We start from the raw sequence: 24,639 nt of genomic DNA on the forward strand, positions 1-24,639 counted from the left end.
GATGCTTCAGTCCAGAAGTATTTAAAAAAATATACACAAAAAATCCATAGTAACACAATATCCAAAAAACAAGAACAACTTCATCAGAGACTATACACAAAAAAAAAGTCGAAGAAAACACGAAGAACAAACTTCCTTTTACAGTCAATGCGGGTTTTTTTTTCTGTTTCTGCTTTAGTGAATGCAGCAAAAATAACAAAAAAAAATTGCTTTTTTATGTCTTCGCTATTGATGAGAGAGAGACTTGCTGTTACTCGCTGTGTTAACACTCAACGGTTAAGTTAATCATACCGTCAAAAAGGTTCTCAATTATGAAAAATTACACACGGTTATTCATTCGACAACAACAGCAAAAAATTGTATTTACAACAAAGGTCTCTCATTACAACAAACTTTAAATTTTTTTTTTCTATTTCCTCTTTCGCTTGCTTGCTTTATGTTCTTTTCTTTTACATCTTTTCGCTCTGTTCGGTATGAAAACACAACAATCAACATTGAAATTTGATTGTTTTCTATGTTGGCGTGAAACATGTTGCTTGCAACATCAAAACAACATTGTGTTTCATTCAACAGTAAAAAAATGAATAATAGCAGATACATCGGATGGATGGTATGAGCAACAGCACAGAGAGAAGAGAAAAAAATGACACAAGAGGTAAAAGGCATTGTCATTTGACTCTGTTATTATACTGGAGTTGATATTAACAAATATTCTGATGTCATTGTGATAATGTTGTGAAATTTTTCATTAATTAAATGTTTTATGAAGTTTTTTTATATATTTTACCTACTTTTTGTTTGTTTGTTTTTCGTCTGCAATATTAATTGTATTTGAGTGTAATGGAAACTCTCACGCATGAAAAATTGACTTTTTGAACTTTGTATGAAGGTGGATTGATGGGGAGCAGGCTGGTACCAGTGTTGGATGATTTTTGATTTATCCGAGTAGGATAATACAGTTGGTAGGACAGTGCTACGTCGCTGTGACAATGTTATTGGAGTGCCAACAGCAATGATATAGCTGCTTTATTGGCGTCCTTTCATCAATACCGTGTGTGAACTCTACTGACGACACCACGACGGTGTCATTTTAATGGTGAAAATTGAATGTTTACGTAATTTGAGTTACTTCCCGAGCAACACAACACATCCATGTGACATCCGAGCAACTGACAAAAAGACGCGACTTCCATTTGATGGTATTAGAAGACCTTTGACGGAGCCTTAACTGCTTTATGGAGACTTGTGATTCAAACAACAGTAAAGTCAGATGAAAAGCCTTTTGTATCTCACTATAGTTCGGGTCTAGGTTTGAGTGGGAAATCTAGAGAATCCTCACTTTTTAAACTGTCAATAGCCATGAAACGCATACAAACGTGAATGTATGGACCTTAATGTATGAACAGTTAATGTAGGCTTCAAATCGGAGCTTGGTTTCATGAAATGATGATGACAACAGCTTCATGACAAAGCCAGTGTATCACTCGGGCCATGGATGTTGATTTATCTGATGATATTTCCACGAAAACTTATTGATGTATAAAATTTCCATTAAAACTGACTGGTACATTGACCTTATTCATCTACGTTGATCAATAATTAAAGTTGTTAATTATTTGTAGATGAATTTTCTATAGAATTATATTTGTGTGCTTGACTATATTGTGGTATTTTTTTTGTATAGACATGGATTCTATTCAACATAAAGTTTGTAGTTTATATTAAGTTGTTTCCGGTGTTATCAAAACTTTTGCAGTGCTGTTCATGTTTCAAAATAGCAGACTACAATGATGGGTATTATATTTAAATTATGTAGACGTAAAGAAGGTACTTATGCTGATTAATCTGTGTCGGATGATGTTGGAATGTTGATTAAATTGGCAAATTCTGTTGCAAAATTTAGAAAGTCTTGATTAATAAATATTAAAATATCTAACAATCTAATCTATAACAATATCCACAACTAATTATTCACCTCCTTAATTACATCTTCTATCCACACATTCTAGGAACTAACATAACATATCATTTTTATTCCAGATGTCTCACCATTAATTCAATATAAACGTACGACTATAATCATAATAATAAAGAGGCAGAAGCTTCCTCTATTTGCGCCGTTATTTTATCATTACTATGTCTGTTATCATTATCGTGTATACTCAGGTTAAATGAGAGTAAAAATAAAATTACGGAAATTTGTACAGGTGATAAATTTCTCATAAAGCTTTTAAAGACATCTACAATATTTATTTATTGTAAATTATGCATTGATTTGATATGGCAGAGAATCTAGAGCATTATTCAGCTGTGTTTGAATAGGAATGATTCTTTGTTTAGTAAAGGTTTTGATTTAATAGACAGGTGCATGCAGTAGTAAACAAAGAATGCAATTTATTATGTATTGAAAATTTGAATTCTGTTTTCAACACATAATCCTGATTAAAAGTTAGAAGATGCCGTAAATATTGTGAACTTTCATGATTTTTACAACAATTTTGGAAACAAGATTCATAAAACAGAAATTCTCACGTTTTTCATATGAAATAAATCACTTTTGTTAAGATACAGACACACCAATAAGCTTGACTATGCCAGTAAGTATTGTAATCAATCTATTTGTGTACAACTCAATGAAAATAAATCACTTAATCAATGTAAAAGATGTTTATTGTTTGACAATTGAAAATCAACTAAAAATTCCAAAGAAAAGGGTTTGAAACTATGAAAAAATGAGGCTAAAAGGGAATCAACTACATGTAGTTGTAGATAGAATTTGAATATTAAATGACCGTTGAAATGTTTTTAATGGAAATAAACATGAAAACAGGAAAATCCTGCACATAATTGCCTGCTCTATATTATTAATCCAAACCTTTACTCAATTTACAGCCATCATCACATCTGATAATCACAATTACAACATAAATGTAATTGAATTGTAAATAAAAATGTAATAATTTGACATTTTAAATTACATTTCACAAATTAATAGCCTCACCTACCACAATAAACAGTTTAATTCAATTATTGTCGAAAAAAAAACAAAAAAATATTCACGACCCAATCCCACATAATTCTAACCGAAAAGGTCATCAGACAAGCAGACAAATGCACATACAAATTAATTTATATTGAAATAACGTCAAACAAAAGCCAAAAACAAAAGCACTTCTTTCCCATTCAGCAGATATAAATTGCTCTAAAAAGTTTTTGTGAAGGCCACACGATTCGTGTTGTCATGTTAATTTATAAAATATAAGGTGAATAAAGGTATTTAATTAAAATCAATAGATTTATCGATAAGACAATTTAATATAATTTTTTTTAAAATTCTAAAGCTATTGAATAGAGTTCCATTTATTGTATATCCCTTTCTCTATTCACTGATATTCAATTTGTATGATGACAGGTGAGAGATATGGAATATGATCAGAGTTGCAAAACATGTGCCTGTGATAGGCGAAAACCATACGAATTCCCTGACAAATTGTTGATAATTTATATGGTTTTGTAGAAAAAACCAAACCAAATGACATTTTGTAAGAAAAACCATATAAATTATCAAGAATTTGTACGGTTTTTGCCTGTCACATACACCTGTTTTGCAACTCTGAATATGATTTTCAATATTTATCTTAACATTCACTGCTGAATTGAATTATGTGTAATAAAATAATAGGCATTTATTATCATAAAATATATATCTTTTATTTCCCATCTACAGTGCCTGTGTACGTCAGAGGTCCATAAATCATAAAATATATCATTAATAATACTTTATTAGCAGGATTTTTGAAGAACCTTTCAGAAATAAGGTAATTGAATAAAGTCTTTAAGAGTGTTGCTGATTTTTTTTCTGTCTTTCTATTCAGAGTGTATTCAGAATGTATTCAGAGTGGTATCCTTTAGGTAAGTTGTTGTCAGATTTTTATGGAGATTTGCTTAGTAAAGGATAGAGTTGCAAAGCAGGCATCTGTCACAGGCAAAAATCGTACAATTTCTTAATAATGTGCATGGATTTTCTTACAAAAACATACAAATTATTAATAAATTGTACGGTTTTTGTAAGTGACTGGTGGTGCTTGTTCTGCAACTCTGGTTTAAAAGCCTGAATGGAACAAGTTGCGATTATTCAACATTATGTCCAGTTAAGAATTTGATATTTTTGAAACCACTTGTCCTATTTAAGTTTGTAATTAGACATTGAGTCGAATAATTGTAGGCTGTTCCGGTCTGAAAGGTGGAACAGATTTTAGTAAGAATCGAACTCATGCCTCAGGAATTATAAGTAAGTATGCATTTGATAGATTAGCAAAACACTGAATTATACACATTTTATTTACAACTTATAGGATTTCAAGTGACTCGGTTGCAGAATGGTCTAGTACTTTGGTTTCTAATTAGGTAGTTCAACACCAACTTTGCGCTCGTGGGTTCAAAACTCGCCAGATGAATATTTTCATCTTCTATTTTTCGTAGGGTTGGAATATTTGCCCAAAACCTAATTTTTCGAACTTTATGGATTGAAATTCGAGTTGGCTCGGTTTCGGAATGGTTTCGTACTTCGGTACATAATAATTGTGATACCGAAAGGTGGTCTTAGGTTCATAACTTGTCAGGAGAAACTTTTTCACTAGTTCTTTTCGAACATATGCAGTTAAAAGGCAGCTCCCAATCTCCCTTTGTAGTCTAAAGACAATAAGCTGATAAAAGCGTCTTCGGGATTTCGGGATATCCCGATCTCGATAGCGAGAAAGCATAAGCGTCATCCACCAACCAAAGTACTGGCTCTGATCCCAATATGAGTGCCGTATTATGATTCATTCTCACTCCAGCATGGTCAAGAAATATCACTTTTAAATCTTGCTCTTAACTTTGCAAAATTTGTCTAATTCAAAGTTAATAGCAAGATATCAGTTCAACCTGTGCACGATTGCTTCAAGAATTTTAAAATTCTACAAAACAGCTTCACATTATTCTAACAAAAACAATCTCAAGGGTGACATTTGTCATATTTTTTTCATACCAAGTCTTTGAAACTTTACTATACTCAAGTCATTTACGAGACTAACATGAAAGTAGAGTTCAAGGATTTGTCAGTCTCTGAATAGTGCTTCATATAAAGTAGTAACTTTTTTTAATAAACGATTTCAATTAAGGAGCATCACGATTTCTAGTTAAAATTCCAATTTTGATTCTTTTAATTTTATTTTTTTGTGTTGGATATGTTATTGCAATTGGCGCCATTAAGACGATTTCAAAGTGGAACTAAAATTTATTTTATTTTTTAACAAAATTTAAGCGTTTTAAAATATTTACGAAAGAATTAAGTAATGCAGTACGGTTATTTTGATGAAATTATATCATGCATAGCCGATTGTTATTTCTTCACATGCTTGTCACTTAGCATATGTGATATATTGAGAATACTGGTATTGACAAAGACAAGAAGCTATAAATTTTTAACGAGAACTTAATAATGGTGAGCTGTGACGTCATGCCAGTAATGTTTTGCCATACAAAGCCCCAGGAATAGCCTTTGTATCCATGCTATTATCTTTTCCAGGTGCTGAATATGAGCAACTTGTTGTAAGAACATTTTTTATTGCTATCCTGTTATGCTGTTCGGTTGATTCCTTGAGAGTTTTTCTATGGAAAATTTCTGTTGGTTTCTCTTATTGAGTTAAAAGTTTTGAAGATTATTCAAGTTTTAGCAAGTATGTTGCGAGTTTGTGGATGTACTTTTTAAATTGATAGTAGTTATTTGAAGAAGATTTGACTATAAGATTTCATGTTAAAGTTTTGTGGTCTGATATGGTATATGAGAATTAGCTTGAAGAAATTTAAGAGCATATTCTGGGGTTTTTGGGGTCTGGCTTTAAAATTGCTTACGGAACAGAAGCTTGCATTTGCTAATTTTACTTTAATGGACAATGAGTGCACTTTCATGAGGCGAATGTGGTACTATGTGATTATGTTCTTAAAATTTCAATCCTGAGACTCATATTCAGAATCCCAATATTGATCTCGAGATTTCAGGGTTTGCCATCCTGAGAGTGAATAACCTAGTGTGCTTATTGTGATAAATTCTCGTTTTCAGCATTGAGGTTTGCCCGATTTGAATCCTGATCCCAAAAATTCATTGAGATCTGGATTACGAGAAAGCATACTGCAAGAGAATTTACGTAATTTTCGTGATTTTATTGCTTATAAATTTTACCCAATCGACACAACATAGTCACTGGGACATCGCAACGTTATGATGACGTCTTGATGACGGCAAAATTTCAAATGACATTGAGGTTCCTCGCAGTATTGTGCCGATTGTTATTTGCTCATATTGATGACGGAACATAAGGATCAGATACGATTTTAACCCTCCGGACTATTTAAGTCTATGTCCACGGCAATGGTCAGCCACTTCTATGATCAAATCATGAATCAATATTTTTAATTTTTTTTTACAATTTCTTAAATTTGTTAAAAAAAATTAATTTTATGACTTTTATAAATTTTCCAATTTTTAAACTGAGTAGCACCGAATCTCGGTATTGCATACATACTTACAATTCAATGTCGAAATCGAACACCAAAATGATTAGTGAATGCTCGCTAAATCACCTCATATGTAGAATCTGACATAAGTCAAATTAACAGCAACTGCCTACTTCTCGCACATTATGCAGAAATGCATCAACAAGTAAAGGTAAAACGTTATAAGCCTCAAACCACCAAGTCCAAAATTCAAATTTTCTATCTGGGCGAAAACATCCAATGTACAACATTCATCAACAAAAACATTCAACATCAAGAAAACATTCAGAACAAAACATCGAGAAAACTACACGAGCTCACCGTGTTGTAACATTTTTTTTTTCTGTATTTTGATTTTCAGTCAGTCAGTCTACATTCACTCGTGCATCGAAACAAAATTGTGCTTATTTTTATGCTCATTGCAATAAACAGTAAATCATAAAATAAAAATGAAAAAATTATTAGAAGAAATCCAATAAAAAAATTGAGAAAATGAGTTGTTGATAATTGAATTGAGCTACAAAAAATCGTGGATTTTTAAGCCGTAAATAATTCCAAAAAAAGTGAGTCCCAAAAGAAAGTGAAGTGTGCTGTCTTATCGTTCTAATTTTTAATGCATATCCAATGAAGAGTCTCTTCAGGTGTTGAATTAGAAACAAAAAAAAATTCAAAAAAAATTATTTAAAAATTCGCTCATCGCAAAAAAACGATAAAACACGATAAAATGAAAGCAAAAAAGAAGTTTTTGTGTATAAAATCCCAATTTGTATATGTGTACATGCCAAATTAGACGAGAGTCCATATATTTTGGATTTATTGAAAGACTTTGTGTTGTGTATTAAAATAAAATAAAAATTTTCGCGCAATTTCTTGTGGCCTGAAAAGTAATAAAAGTGTTATTTGTAAATCGAGAAGAGTTTTTTGTGGTTAATGGATTGTGGTTATAGTCCCAGACCATACCAAGTGCAAGCATCAAGCATAAAATATTCTAAAAGAACACCTGTGATTGTGTACGTGAGAAAGGAAATTAGCTAATTAATACATTTAATTAAAATAATAATAATAACAAAAAAATAAATATGCTTTTATGCATGACGTTATGAGTGAATGTTGTGAGTGGCACCCGTGTTGTCGTTGTCATGACGAAATTTATTAGCAACAAAAAACAATAACAAAATAGTATTTTTTTTTTCTGTGTTGTGCCGTTTATTTCTGATCAAGTTGAACTTAAATGGATATAATATAGCATGATGAAAATATAGCTTTTTGCATTAAGCGAACTAAACGTTTATGGAATAAAGAAAGAAGAACAAAAGTTCAAATCGATTGATTAGAAAGAAAACTAATGAGAGAAAAGGTGAGCTTTGCACAATTTGCTGTTTTTCTTCTATCTTTTGCAATTTATAGTTTGTCTGTGGTTGTGTGATTTTTGTGTTTTGGATGGCTGACCTAGTGGGAGACTGTGGGAGTTAAATGTCATATTTATGAAAACTCGAAATTCGATGATTTTTGAAAAATATTTTTAAAAATATCAAAATTTCAATTTTTTCTTTCAAATTCGAAAAATTTAGCATTTTTTTTTGAAAAATATCCAAAATGTCATTCAGGATGGGTTACATAATTATATAAAAAATAGACGGTCCCTAAACAAATTTGTCAATTTTAAACATTAAGTGGTCGTTCTAATATTTTGTTTGCATGCAGTTAAGTGCCTCTGTGGAATAATCATCTGACATAAATTCTGAATGATTTTTTTTTTGTTAATTTACATAAAATTTGCAAACTTATCGTGCGAATATTAGAAGACATTAATTGCCACACCTGAAAGCTGTCCGACTTTTTTATTGACTTTCGGTTGGACCTACTTTTGAGATTCATGAAATTTCATTAAAGTCTTTGTAATTAAGATGAGAAATGAATATTTTTTGCAGATTTTATTGATTGAGAATTCTTAATTTAAAGAATGGTTTCTAGTTTATTTAAGTCAGTGCTGGACAACATTTGTGTCGCGACACAATAGTGTGTGTGTGTAGTCAAAATTGTTCAAAATGCCACGAACCGTATGATTTGTGTGGTTTCGATCGAGGTTAAACACCAAGTTGTGCCGCAAAAAAAGGTTTCCCACAGCTGATTTATATCATTTGATATTGAATTTGTAATTTTAATGTATCATTTTGTATCACCATGGGTTATGATGTCTATAAACAAATCATAAAAATGTAATATCGCTATGGGGTCGCTTCACTTATTACGTAACGCTCTTAGAGAAGAGGGGGGATTGAGATTTAAATACAAATAAGGGGAGAGGGGTCAAGGGTGAAAGGGAAAAGTCGATTTTCTGCTTAACTCACACGCAAAGCTCGAAGTCGACTAGAATTTTGTATGCAATCGAGTAGACTTAAACCAAAATTCCATACAAAATCCAAATCGACTCCGACCTTTCCTTCTCTGTCAAAATATATTTTATGACATCATATCTTGAGTGTCGCCCGCAAGTCTATCAAAAACTGAACGAAATCTTCTTACAAAATTAATGTCCATAAAATAAATCACAACATTCCTTCTCAAGTCGCCATCCAATCACCATTAAGTCAACCATAAACCTCATAAATGTCAAATCTCATCATCATTAAAGATTCTAACGACTAACCCAGTAAAATGCTCTAATTACCTTAAACTGCATATGCGTCCAAAGCTCAATCCAATCTTAGTATTTTCACTTATCATCGACGTCCGATTTCTCAATATAACAAAATTGATGCTTATACTTATGATTGTGGGCTATAAAAAAAAAAAACAAGTAAGCACTAGTCAAAGAAGCAATAACGCGTGAGTATGAAAAGTAAGAGCACTATGAATAAGAAGAGGAAGAAAGCAGAATGCTGTACCGTTTGATAATACACAAAACACATAAAAAACTACGAAAAGAAGAGAAGAAGCACAAAAAGTATATAGAATTGATGTTAAATACAGAGTGATGTTAAAGCTAGGGTTTCCAAAATCGGGAATTTTCCCGGGAATTCCCGGGAACGGGAACGGGAATTCCCGTTCCCGATTCCCGAAATCTGACGGGAATATTCCCGAAATTCCCGTTTCTTATAAAAAAATATTTTAACCAAACTTTTTTTGGCTCAAAATTTTCAATTTTTAGAATTTTCTATGAAAAAATGTCTTTTAATTAATAATTTAAAATTAAAGTATGCATTATTAATCATATACATTATTTAGTGAATATTTATTCAAGTTTTATAAATTTTTCTCAAAAAAAAGTTCAAAAATTTGTAGGAAAAATTACCCGGGAATATTCCCGTTCCCGAAGGTCATTCCCGTTCCCGTTCCCGATTCCCGAAATTTCACGGGAACGGGAATTCTGGAAACCCTACTTAAAGCAACAAGCACTATATTGCCTCGTAAAAACCGAGAGACAAAGTTATTTGCTCTTATTAAATATATATACATACATTCAGTCAGTTGAGGTGCATTCTCGACAATTGAGGTGTGCTGATGGCCGCATACTAGCGCAACAAGAGCAATGAGATATATAAAAGAATTGTGTCACTTCCCAGAAACAGCACATAGCGCAAATACTGGTTTTTTTTTCTGGTACTTTTTATCTATCACGCCTCGACCTATCTTTTATATCTTCTTTCTCACTCACCCACTACGGTCTATGTGTGCTGATTCTTTTTTATGTTGTCTCTTCCATTCCTTTTTCAAATCTGTTGCATGCTGACTATGTATATACATTTTTTCAATGTCAGGGTTCTACATTTTTTTACTCTCATTTTTGTGCCCCGTTGGAATAATTAATTAATTGCCATTCTGACCAGAAAAAATTGTAAGAATATAAAAAGTTTACTTTTTGGAACTGTTTCAATAAAGAAAAACTTTTTTAATGTATACAGGATTCAGGCCGTTTGCCATTTATTCAAATGGGCTGGGGATGGATGGAATAAAAAGGAGAATTGAAGATGTCAGGCAAGCGAAAGGGAGAAATGAGAAAAAGGACATTTTAAGTGGCTTTCACGGTGAAAAGATATCAAATTACAGTATAAGGTGTAGTGGTGGGCAATCGGTGTGTAGCGGCACACTAATGAACAGCTAGTAAACAACTAGTGAACCATAAGTCGTCTCTAACTGACAAAGAGCATACTCTGAGTATACTCACTTTTGAGAACATGCTCATTTGTATAAAAAACATGCTTTACGCATGCTCATTAATGTGAGCATGCTCTTTGTATGTTAGGGTGTGTGGGGTTTGAATTGAGGCTTACCAAAAAGGTGTCTCGCGAAAAATAAAAGGTTGCCAATCACTAGTATAAGAATTGCTTTCCTGGAGAATTTATTTGCAGTTTGGTTGACAATTTGAGTGAAGATTAGAATACTTATGTCATTTCAGTTCAAGAATCTTGAAATTAGTCTAGCGGTGTCCTAACAGTTATATAACATGCTCTTACCCGGGACGTATTCAGGAGAGTGAGAAGGAACCTATGTATATTAAGGAACCTCAGCGTTAGGCTCTACGTACAAAATTATTTTAATGTGTAAATAAAGCACATTTTCTGAGAGAAATAAATGTATGAAAAGCTGCACTACGGATACATTCATCAACACTAAATGAAAGCAACTATCGTGGAGTAACCTTGAATGTAACCTTGACCGCACTACGCCGTTTGATTTTTGACCTATTTTTATGACTGTAAATCTGTTAATGCATTTCCTCGGATTATGCGCTCGGAAATATATCAAAATATCTGTAAAGGGGATCAATGGCAGTGACATCTTCATTTGTGCTGCTAGAGTTTTTTGATGGACAATCTTTTTTTTTCACGACCTAACTTTGTGATAAGCCTCGACCGGAATCGCACACGGATCGAGTATTTCATGACATACAGGTTGTCCACAACTGACATTAATAAAGGGTCAAATTACTCTTTATTAAGTCTATTTCCATACAGCCTCAAATACTTATTTCTGTAAGATCAAACGATGCGAAGAAAAAAATTATTTTGATCTGTCAAAGAGTCGGTTACGGTAAGATCAAAGTATGCTATTGCCCACGTCATAAGCCCACTTGAAAGTGAATAGCTAGAAATATTTTCTTTTCTTGGAAGAATTAGCTCAGACTGTGTCTGATGAAAGATTGCATTTTTATATGTACATATAAATAAAAATGGGGACTTACTTGAATGCTTTTTGAGAAATCGTGAAAGATAAATGGAATTCAAATCGTAATAAATCGACCTATTATCTGCAAAATAAGATCAGACAAGTATGGATGAATTTAAGTGGCACTTTCACGGGGCATTTATTTAATTTTTTTGAATTATTTGATTTTTTAGATTAAAGTAATCAAATTGATTTATTTTGAAGTAAATGGAGTCAGAGATGCTGTTGGTTAACTAATACTAATGTTGGTGTCAAATAGGGACCGTTCATTCATTATGCAATACTCTTAAGGGTAAAGGGGTAAGAGGATGAGGTTAAATTCTAGGCTTCGAGTAAATTCAGGTCTCGTACGGTTCTTCATTTGGCTTGATGTCATACGTTTTGGTTCGTTCAAAAATATTCAAAAATTGGGTAATCTAATAGCTTTCACCCCTTTGTTTCTCGTTACAGTTCAAGCCAAAGTTGCAAAACAGGCAACTGTTAAGGTAAAAATCGTACAATTTCTTAAAATTGTGTAAGGTTTTTTTACAAAACCAAGATTATCAAAAAATTTTAGGGTTTTTGACGGCCTGTGTAGCAATTCTGCCTCAAGCTTCTGGTCCATTACCGAATCCGACGTTGACCAGATGAGCTTCAAATTTAAGCTTGATCTCGTACAGTTATCAAAGTATCGAGGCTTCTGAAAATGAATAAATTTAACAATAACTGGATTCGAACCAACGACTCTCGAATTATCATACCAAATTTGAATCAAATGCCTTATCGATTTGATCAACAAGTCACTTAACTGCTTATTATGAAGTACACATTTTGGTTCATGACTTTGTTACAAGTCACAACGAAGAATCCAAATGAAGTTTAAAAATGATATTTCAAGCGCTATGTACGTAATTTCCTAAAACTTCCCTTTACAATTCTCATTACCACAATTTTCTCCTTACTTATAATTGCCTGTCAAACTCAAAAATTACCCCGATAATGAAGTTGTAAGTCAATTCCGACAGTTGAATCATCAATAATCTAATAATTTCAACAGAATTAACTCAAAAGTTATGCAATGGCAAGAAGAAATGGAAGAAATTTTTCTTCATCAACAGATGATTCTCATAAAATGAGGAAAAGATGGAAGAGGAAAAGTTGGAAAAATGAAAAAGCAATTACAGTTGTAAGGAGAAAAAAAATGTAAAAAAAATACTTCAAAGTTATTGAGACTTAAAGTTGAAATCAACAGCAGATCCTTCGTAAAGTTGAATGATTCGCATAAAAATTAACTGAACCATTTCCATTCAAAGACTTTAGGGCTCCTTTTGACCATCGTTTTATAGTTAATGAAGCACTTTTACTTTGTAAAGCATAACAAAAAAAAAAGTTTTTCCATCTGAAAATTTTCTCACAAAATTCTTGCTTCAAATCTTGGATATAAGAATACTTTGAACAAGAAATGAGCGATGTTAATGATCGCAGAAATCCAATTAAAAAACGTTGCAGATGCGAAACTTTTTTGTTCTGATTTAAAAATTTAGATGAAACTGAGAAATTGGATTTCTTTATGCTAGAAGTTGGCTAGAACTTTGAACTAAATGGCTTCGTTTTCGTAGTCTTTGACTGACATTTTTAAAATTATTTAATTTGAACAACGAGTAAACATGTTTCCTTTAAATATTCGTAATGCCATGATTCATTGGGCGAGTCCTTGTCCCGAGTACGACCAAAATACGTTAGAACTAGACATGAACTGGACATTAAAATGCCATCAACTAGTTATAACTTATTTTTGTCCAATCTGGGTCATATCGACAGCATTCAATGTAATGATTAAGAAATCAGTCTATGGAGAGGAATCGAACTCATGTATTCACATAAGAGTGACACAAATTTTGTAAGGTCTTTTACTTAACCATTCGGCCACAATGGCCTTACTCTCTCATTGACAGATTTGCTCATATATGGCTCAATACTCGAGATTCCACTCTGTTCAGATACCGCACTAATTAGGTGTCTAGTTTTAAGGATGATTAATGATTTCAAATTTTAAAAACCGATGAGGAATCAGAAGTCTTAGAAGTCTTAATAGCTCAAGATTGAGCTTAACAAATAGCTCAAGATTCTTTAACCTCAGTAACGGTAATCTTCATCACGGATACATTTATGTACACCTTTATCTACATATTATTGGATTCTCCTCGGAAGCCTTAGCAACCAAAAAGCCACATTCGTACTTGAAATTCCCATAGTCATCAAAATCAAATCCAAATCTTATTCAAATCAGTTAAAAAATCACTAAACTGTCATAATTTGTACATCCTTAAAACATCCTATAAACCTCCCAAATTGTCGTATATACAAAGTATCTGATTTGATGATTTAATTACTCCAAAAAAATGAGATAAGTTAATTAGTAAGAAGTTCATTAGCGCTGTCAGGTCTTATTTCATTAGCATAAACGAGATGGCATCTTATAAACTGCTGTAAATATATATATTCATGCTTGCTTTTACTCACGTGATTGTACAAATTTTTCCGGATCTCTTTTTTTCAAGGTTATCGGCTTACATTGAGAAATTGCTTTTTGAAAAATGATCTGACCTTCGAAGGCAATGTTACGCATTGCTGACTGTTTTTTTTGAGAGAGAAAATTTGGAATCAATTTATTATTTAGAAGCTTAGCTTGTCGGTTGAGGGTGACTGAACAGGTAAAGAAGCAGACTTCTTTATCTAGGCTTTAAATTGATGAGATTTTAAACATCCTGAACCCTTAGCAGTCAATGAAGCTTAGCAAAATAGACGAGCATCAACAAATTCTCACCCGAAATCTTCAGCTGACCGCAGCTTTGTCTAGCATGCTGAAAGAAAATTATTAAAATTCCATTTTTCGTACCCAAATGAAGACACAAGCATTCTTGCTTCTTATTACTGTTCTTGTTAATATTTTACATTTTCATCCGCATCTAATCCCCATTAGCAAATCTAGCAGCGATTTTTAATTCTCATGGCTCCAATAATTTCCCATTAAATAAATTAATTTGAACTTTTCGCAGCCTTTGCCGTTGTATCAATTATATTTTTGGGATCTAAATCATTTCCATGCTCAAGGATGTGGACAGAGTTGGTGAATTTAGGAATCATTAGAAAAAAATCTGGAAGGCATAAGTCGCATCTGATTGAAAATTTGACGAATGTAAGTCAAGTTATTCACTAGACATTCTGTCAAGTTGTCCACTCGGGGCAGAAATGGCAAAAAACAGAACAAAGACTGGAGTGATTCTAGTCTGTAGCTGGATTTTTCCGAATCTGGAGACGAATTTTTTGTTTTTTTAACATCGCATGCCTTCCGGGTAAGAACAGAACTCAAAGTCGATTAGGATTTTGTATGGAAAAGTCAACTCTAGTCGACTCAAATCTAGTTAAAATTCAAGTCAACCTTGAACTCAACCTGAAACTATCAATATATGTCAGTAAACGAGGATATCAGCCGTCGTTAGGTTCTGATATCCTAAAAAGTCGGCGCCTTTTACATGCTTTTATGTTAATCGCCTTGTTTGTCTTTTTATCTTTCTATCACGTTTAAAATTCATGAACAGACAAGAAGCAGGCTCATAAGTGATCTAACAAAATTGAGCATGCTCGTATTGGTTGATAGCCACTTCAGGTGAATATGCTCAATGTCTGTTAGAGACTTGGGAACCATTCTTACAGCTGATCTATTGGTAGCGAAAAGACTAGTGAACTTTGCTTACTTGGCACAAAATCTCACTCTTATCTTACTTACCAGCTACCTAAATATCAACCCTGTCTGAAGATTCTAATGACGAAGGTCGATTCTTTGTTTCTACAGCTATTATTATCCATAAATGTAACAATATATGTGCTATATTTGGATGTTAATATCGACGTCAATTTAATAATAAAAATATTAACAATTCACTGCATTAGGTTATTGGGGTAGCACTGCTGAACTATTGAGAACTATGTATAATCAAGTAGTTAAGTAATTGGATAATCAAGTTTATAGGATAATCGGCGTTATGATTTATTATTCATATAGCGGGCATCAAAGATTTATCCAATATAGCACAAGAATGCATGCGAGTTAATCTGGTTTAAAACAATTTTATGATGATTAAGTATGTCTAGCTAAAATACACAATTTAAGTGCTATTATTGGATACACAACGAATAACAAAACTAATTTCAAAGACAATTTTTTCGGATTTAATTGAATATTTCGCAGGCATAACAGCAATTTATTCAAAAATTTGGCAATAGAAGCAATAATTATGGAAATATGGACTTGAGACAGTTAGACTCCATGTCGATATTATAGTGAGAAAAGAAGTCTTGTTTTTGCCGCAATGCTGCATGATTTGTTGTGAGAATTATTCGATATCCTTGAGCGCTTTTGGATGAAAATTGGAAGAGCTTTTTATGGAGAATTTATTTGAAGGTCAAGGATGGAGGGATGCTTTGATGTGGCAGGGAATTTTTGTATGTTGAGTGGCGTTATGTTCTTATTTGGGCACCGTATAGTCTGTGTGTATTGCTTATGAAGCGATATAAAGACCTGATGTCAACTGTCATGGCTGGTTTCAGCCTTTTTTGATGACATTGATAATATTATTGCTAGGGATGACTTTTGATTTTGTAATAAGTACGGAACAAGATTTTCATGACAGCCAGATGGCGGTCACATGGAATCCAAGTTGCAAATAGCATGAAAATCATCAAATAGACGCTATAAAGCTGCAACTTCATGTGCATCAAAATTCAAAACACAATCTAATTCCAATACATGTTCATCATAATTATCTCACTAAACCAAATTAAAACAAGCATAAAACACCAATAAATAATGAGTTTAGCGCAAATTTTAACGATTCATAAAACTAATAATTAATGTACAGTTCTGACCTATTGTGTAATAAATATCACATTTAATTCGTATGCTGTCTAAAAGCTCAAATAATCAATTACAGTATAAACACAACATTAATCAAACATTTTTCATTCATTAAGGTGAGCTGTGAATGAAGTTTTTCCTTCCCATAAACATGAATGTTTTATGACTTAAACCCACAAGGATTCGTGGATTCACATAAATAATGTAACATGATAATCAATAATGTTCATTTTAACTGGATGTAGTGGATAAGTTCGTAAGCTTTGTAGATAGATATTGGAGCTGGTAGACCACATTTTCACAGTTGTAACTCAAAGTGGTCATTAGAAGATCTCGAACTCAACTCGGAGGTAACCCAACAAGTATCCTCGAACTTTTCAGAAGTCGTGAATGTTGGACCAATCTTTGCAATATCGGAATCAGTTCTGTAATGATTTTGAGATCAAGTTCTGATGGGAATCGAACCCATGCAGTCACAAAATACTTGTACAGATATCCGATCTTATGTCTTACCATTCGGCTGTAGAGGACTTACTCTTGTATTGTCAGATTCGCCTATATATGGCTTGATATCATGGGTGTTCCCTTTACTGAGACATCGCAAGATACTTCAGAGCTTAAAAATTACTCAGATGTACAATACAATTTTTGACTCGAATTCAATGTCTGCCAAATAATTCCATATAGCCCTAGACCTTCAACAATAGACAAAGAAACCACTTTTGGGTACCGTAGTGGATTTCCTGTACCTTAAAAACATGCTCTTTGCTAGTTAGAGCTTCTACAATCGTAGTCGTCTTAGACGTCATTAACAAATGACCCCAAAACCATAAATTCACGTTTTCAAGAATTTCTTCGTGCCAGATAGAGGCTGAGAGAAAATTGTAATTATAGACCAAGATTAATAGGTCAAACTCACCTTCTTGAAACTTAATCAACGCTTGATTCTTTTTTTCTCATCTCCTCTCCTACTTGAGTAATTTGTCTTCCAAACGGTTCATTTCATTTAATTTCTATTTGAATAATTACAGTATTGTGTGATGAAACCTGTGGTCAGTAATAACAGGATTAAGAGTTAAGTTTAATTTATGTTGGGTGGCATTTAATGCTTCTTAATTAATGTAAGAGAAATATAAAAATTGTAAAAGTACTTGTAAAGCCATAAAGAATGATCTATTGTGTGCGAAAATGATGAAAAGAAGAAGTAACGTCATAAACTAAGATTTATTTCGCACTTTTCATCCTCCTCCTTAAAATGTGAGTAAAATATTTGATGTTTATATGAAATAAGTGCCTGCCACCTCGTGAAATTGATGAGTTAAGTTACCAAAATATATATAAACTTTGTATAAGAATATTATCACAATGTTATTTGTATGTAGATGTTGGATTCAATGGATGGAAACTGATGGAATGGAATTACTATAATAGCCTATCATTGACAGGCCGCGATGGGCTTGTTATTGGGACATGTTATTAGACTGCCTGTGGAAATTCAATTAATTAAGGTCTTCAAAGCTGACTTTCTGGACAGTAAAAGAAGGAAGCTGTCGATAGAGATAGTATTGCACTTGGTATCGGAAATTAGCAAGTGGAAGCCAGAGATAGAGGAAAGGAAGTCTATCATTAGGAGTGCAATAGAATGTAGGATACATAGTATGCATATTCTAACAGACCAAGAGACTGCTTTTAGGTACCGTAGTGGTATTTTTGTACCATGAAAGCATTTTGTAAGGCACTTTGTCATATATTCCAAAATCTCACAATAGCACAGTGTTAGGAGCATGCAATTATGTATCGTAGTACGTTGGTTCAAATCTCATTTGGGGATCCTTTGTTGGGAATCATACTTATTCTGTTACATCAACAAGAAATTCCGAACCCAAGAGTTCGATTCTTGATAGAATTTAAGTTATACAATCAAAAATTGCGACTTTCAAGCTAATAGTTGCAGTGGTTTGGTAGCGTAGATGACTGAAACCTATGAATCCGATTTCTATCACACTAATATAGCTGCAATTGGTTCGAGACCTAGTTTGGAAGATTCCTTTAAGTCTGATAAACTCTGTCTTATTACTTAATTCCTAACTGCGCTGGTCGTACAGACCAGTTGTGATCTATGATCTCCTAGAGGAGTCACCAGAAATTGGCTCTATAGCTGGCTTACACTTGCCAATTTTCGATACCAAGTGCAATACTATCTCTATCGACAGCTTATTTCCTAATAAAGTCCGTCGAAGTTAATAGATCGGGAATCTTGATGTGGTTACTCGATAGACGTTGGCTCCAATCCTTTCATTCTGCAATATAGAAAGATAGAATTACACAGTCTGTTTATGAGAACTAGCATACAACTAAGAAAGTCATAAGACGTCATAAATAATCTTAATCATTACTTACAATATTACTCACCAACTTACCATTCCCAGATTGCCCCCAAGAAGAGATTGATGCTCATAAATAAAAGAAAGACAGATGGATGAATAGCATAATAAGTATCTAAATAATCATTTGTTATGTGACTGAATGCTATCTATAAGAGGAAGTTTTTTTATAGCACACGATATTTATTTCTTCTCAATGGTAAATACTGAAAGTAGACTAGAAAGTGTAAAATACCAAGCAGCAGTACATGTATATTTATATCGATAACTCATAATAAAGTGGACCTGAAAAAGACTTTTTGTATTTGCTTTTGGCACATTAATAATAGCCTTAAACCCTCTTCAATCTACACTTGATTCTGTCAGCAATTTTTCGTATGTCTTGTCTCAATGAAGCATGAAGCCTTACCTCCGCAATAATTGTGTGGCTTTTTTGGCTTCAAGACGTCTACACACAGCGATGATGTTTATTATTCATTGATGAATTATGTTCTCATTATGTGGCACATATTTTACATCCATACAGCATAAATTTCATTGATTATTGACGACAGAATGACTAATTTGCAGTCTTACGCTCATAAATTTATTATTTTTTATTTACATTTTTGTGGTTTTTTGCTTTAATTTTTTTTTACACTCAATTGCCATGAATGAAGTCTATCCAAAGTCAAAAAAAAATTGTTTTGAAATTTGAAACCAAAATTGAGTTTTTTTTTTCATGTCATGGAAAATTAAATTATTCACATGCTGAAACTGTACTGTTTTTAAATTACAAACCACACAGTATAATTGGTAGAAAAGTTTTGGTATGTGAATGGCTTGAATGCAGTTTCAGTTAGATAATGCTAAAGTTGAAAGGATAAAGAATTTAAAATAGTTTTGGGATTAAATCTTTAAAGGTAATGCAATTTAGTAGATAAAAGGGTTTAGTTTAGTCAGGAGAATTTTGGGGATTTATCGGAAGCTTTTAAGTTTGTTGACTGGTGAGGTGAATCTATTGTTGTTGTCTAATTTGTTTAAAATTGTGCTGACTGTGGTGATCTTTGATATTTGAAGGGATTCACTCGAGCGACACAAGATAGTAACTGAATCACATTCTTTATGGCCCATATAGATCACTTAGATAACACCTGAATCTGACTAAACATCTCTGTTCAAATGTCTGTGCTCTTTATGATTTACTTACTTCGTGGGCCGTACAGATCAAGTGTAATGGCTTTCCTCAGTCAGCTTCTGAAGCTGGCTCTATTGCTGGCTACCGCTTGCCAATTATCAATTTCAAGTGTGACACTGTCTCTATCGACAGCTTCTTTCCATGAGTTCTTTGGCCTACCGTGTGATATCTTGCTATCTAAAAGGGTTCGGATGTGCTCATTGTGAAGGCATAAACATGAGATTTGCTGAAGAATGTCGCTTGTGACATATACCCCAAGCCAATAAATGGCTATGTTCAACTGGCTGAAACTGCCAAAAATATTTTTATTTCATTTCTCGACGAATCATGACTTTTTAAGCATGTGATCAGATCTCAGGAACTAAGCACTTCCGTTACTTCCTTTAAGCATCCTAAGCTCCATATAGCCTCACTGAACAAAAATATGAAATCGCTGTATTCAAAAAGCACTCAGTTCCTAATAAAATAGCCAAAAGAATGAGAATTCTGCTGAAAATCAATGAAAATCAAGGGAAAAATTAATCATAATCATTACCCACAAAAAAATTTTCATACAATTAATTTCGATCCCAATTTTGCGAATGAATCGTTTAATTTCGATCCTAAAAAAAAGATCGAAATTAACACGATTCAATCGCAATAATTTAAATCCTACGATCATAATTGTAATTGAAATTGAATTTAAATTATGATTTCAATCGTACGATTTTTTCAATGCAATTTTTTTGATTTCAATTTCAATCGTACGATTTTAATTGTAATTTTTATTCACTACAAATGGACGAAACTTAAGATTCGACCAAGAACAGGCCTGCATTTTCTGCATTTTAGATGCTCAAGCCTGCAGTTTCAAACTGTACCTTATAGCAAGTCCATGGCTGTAGACCTACATTTTGATCTACAAGCCTGCAACTTAAGACAATCCCTAACAAAATTACATTAGAAATGGATACTAACTGCTCATTAACTATTCACATGATATGTTCCTCTACTCGAGCTCAGAATCTATTTTTAAAACCCCAATTCATTCCAACGTCATCAAATAAATTCTCGCTCAATTCACAAGACAGCCTGAAACCTCCCAAAACCCATCCACTTCATCCTCATCACATAAATTTACAATCACAATTTCCAACCCCCGCCAAAAAATCAAACTTAAAGCAATAAATTTTTAATAACCCTTTCAAGCCATTCATGCATTCAGTGCTTTTTCTTCATTTTCACGTTTCTTTCCTGTTTCTTTAGGAATGAAACCCTTGTTGTGGAATGACTAATAGCTTTCCTTTCCCACACAGCACTCATCGTTGACACACTAAAAATTGCTTCTTTTTAATAGAACGAAAAATGAGTAAACATGCTGTCTAATAATTCCTTTTCACGTGAACTGACACATTATACTGCTGACAATAACACTATTTTGTTGGTCGTTAACGTTCTCGAAATCACATCGTAACGAAGTGATTGCCAATATGATGTTTTGTGTCATTTATGAATTATACGATATGAAAAAAAAAATATTATCATTGAATAGATGAGCATAAAGAAGATGTTTCATGATCATGAAGAGGATGACAACATTATATGAATTATTATACTATAGAAATATTGATGTATGACCATTTTTTGTCAGTTTGTCGTGATGATTTGGGAGAATGAATGATAATTAAGGTTGGGAAGATTGAAAGGGTATGTAAATATTGATTTATTTGCTTGACTCAGAGGCGTAGTCTATCTATATATATAATAATTATCTTGAACTTCCACAAAATTGCCCTGGATTGACTCCTTGTTGAAAGATGATTTTGATGAGGGATAGACACTTATCAGTAGCGTATCTCGGGACATTTGGGTCAATTTTACTTATTCGGACTAAACTTCTCTTCTTATTTGGATGCTACTTAGTACTGGAAATTAGGAAACTGTACCCAATAATAGAGTCAGCTGCAAGTTCTATCTAAAGGAGGTCATGTATCAAAATTGAGCATGTCTCAATCAGAAGCTAGTATGGTTTTGTTCAGATCTTTCTAGACTTGTTTTCCACTGTTTAAATAAACCAATAAACTGTCACAATACTGAGAGTAACGTGCAAAATACTTAAAAAAACCGATCCAAGGGCTAGGGCAGAGTTGTAATCTGAGCGTTGCTTGTAAAAAGACATTGTCTGTGACAGACACTGCCTGTGAACAGCCAACCAATTTTGGCTTGTGAACAGGCAATACGGATCTGGTGACGGATCTGTTGTCTGAGCATGTCAAAGAAACCTATTTTTGCAACCCTGGGCTAGAGTGGGTTGCTCTCCAAGTATATCCACATTTAATTATATATATATTTCTACTAACCCCTCCAGATTTCCATTTCTAAGAATCACATATAAACCTGACATATAAAGGCTTTATCAATCAAAGCGTAGAAGATTTATCATCTCTTACTCATAATCACTTCACTTCATCATCCTTCTTATTAACACTATACTAAGAATTCTAGATGATAATCACAGTCACAAGCATAAAAGATTATGCTCGTTCAACTATATTGAATAAGTTTCATCCTATCCCGAGCAACTTAAATTGTTTTGAGGCTCTGTTAAGGCTCTTTACTTCACGTCAAATGAAAGCAGCCTCTATTTGGCAGCCCGTGTATTTGACTGAATATGCCATATGAATATGCACTGGTCTGGTTGTTCATAATCGGGTTCAAATGTTCATATGGCTGCCAAATTGAGTCAGCTACCATTTAGAGCTAATAAAAGAGCTTTATCAGAGCCTTAAAGGCACCATGGCAGAGCCTTCATCATTTATCTCGCTCGGGCCATTTATCCGTGCTAAATAAAATGATTTTCATTAATAATCTCGTCCAAGATTTATTTCAAATATAATTAGATAAGCAATAAGGTTGACAGAACGTGACATTTTTTGTGTGCTTATTCTAAGACTTGAATAATTAATTTACCAAGATCTGGGATGAGCTCATTAGTGATTTATGCAACTTTTCTATCTACTTTTCAATTATCAACCTTTACGACCTTCTTTAGTTCAAGTATCATCAATTATTCACTATATTTTCATTTATTCATCCGTTTTTGGCTTGTTTGGTATGCGCAATTGAAATATGAGGATAAAAAGAGGAACAAAAAAAAGTAATATGGATCAATATCGTATTTTGCATGAAATATTTAAATTTTTGAGTTGGTCTTGGTATATTTAGATTGCTGCTCTGTGGATTATTGTATTGCATAATTGAGTAAGCAGATAATACAATAAAATATTCATGCTAATGAGATCGATATAGATGAAATTTAAATATTTTAAAAGAAGATCTTGTGAATTTCTTGATGTATCTTAAGGTAGTTGCTAGATATTGTCATGTCTAGATGATCTGTTGATGGATCTATTAAAAACTAAGGAACAGACATCGTCAAAGTTCACAACTACGCGTCGAGTTATTTTAAACATGATTTCATCTGTTTTGGTCTAGATCTGATAAAATTAAGTCCGAATAGCACAAGTCTGTTTATCAATATAAAGCCAGGCTATCATGATTTTGACAAAAGTACAGGTTTAATCCGAATCCGACACCCAATCAGAGTCACGTCAACCTGTGACCGAATTTTTGATTGATGTACTAACTTGCGCTTTTCTGGAAGCACCTGACACTGTCCTAACTCGATAATGCTGCATAGGTCGGAACATTAATTCTCCAGAATTCTGGAAAATTCTAGTACAAAATTCTAGAGAATTAATAGTCCGGCCTATGCAACACACACTTCTAACTCGAAACCGGTTTGGAATTGCATATGTGACTGTCATAAATGGACTTCACAATTAAAATCTGGAGTGTTAATCCATATATACATAGACGAATCTACCAGTGGAAGAAATACATATTGGAACATATTGGACATCTTCATCACACTTTTGCGAATGCTTGGTCTCGATTTCCCTTTGAGTCCGATTTTTCAACCATTATGATACTTGCTTACTTACTTATTTGGCTTGGACACACGAGGGCCCATTGTCGCGCGTAGGGAGTGTCTAAAGACAGCTCTATCCTTCGAAACCTTCTTCCAGTTCGGAATATTAAGGACTCTAGCGTCTTTTTCAACACATTTAATCCAGGAATTCTTCGGTCTTCCTCGCGATCTCTTTCCAACCATTATATCAGAGTAATGTTGTATCAATATGTGCTTTGGCATCAAAAATTATGGACAATGCAGATGCAGAGTGTTTTTTATATGACAAGGATTCGCACAGAACTAAATTAATTAAGCTTCAGCTTTGCAAAAATTCCCAATAAATAAAATCCATTAAATTACAGAAAATTTCCATTCGAAAAACTTCTAGAGCATCACATGAACCCCTGTCAGTTCTGTTCATTTCACACCTGCAAAACGATACTACACCCCAATAAAAAATTTTAATTAAAATAGTGTAGCATTTTGTGCTGGTTGAGAAACTTTTTCGCAATAAATTTACATC

The 24,639-nt window shown here is 33.2% G+C and overlaps 1 protein-coding gene across 2 annotated transcripts in view; it reads left to right on the forward strand.

Annotated features, from left to right (window-relative positions):
- The first annotated feature begins 6,917 nt into the window (after positions 1-6,917).
- Positions 6,918-24,639, forward strand: part of LOC139098144 (uncharacterized) — a 59,483-nt gene continuing 41,761 nt past the window's right edge. For both annotated transcript variants that reach the window (XM_070650265.1, XM_070650266.1), the window contains exon 1: positions 6,918-7,894. The gene's annotated coding sequence lies outside the window, so the exon portion shown is untranslated. The remainder of the gene's footprint in view (positions 7,895-24,639) is intronic.

The sequence above is a fragment of the Chironomus tepperi genome, unplaced genomic scaffold, assembly GCF_022539635.2.
Source record: "Chironomus tepperi strain 1889 unplaced genomic scaffold, CSIRO-AGI_Ctep_v1 contig_445, whole genome shotgun sequence".
NCBI classification, from domain to species: Eukaryota; Metazoa; Arthropoda; class Insecta; order Diptera; family Chironomidae; genus Chironomus; species Chironomus tepperi.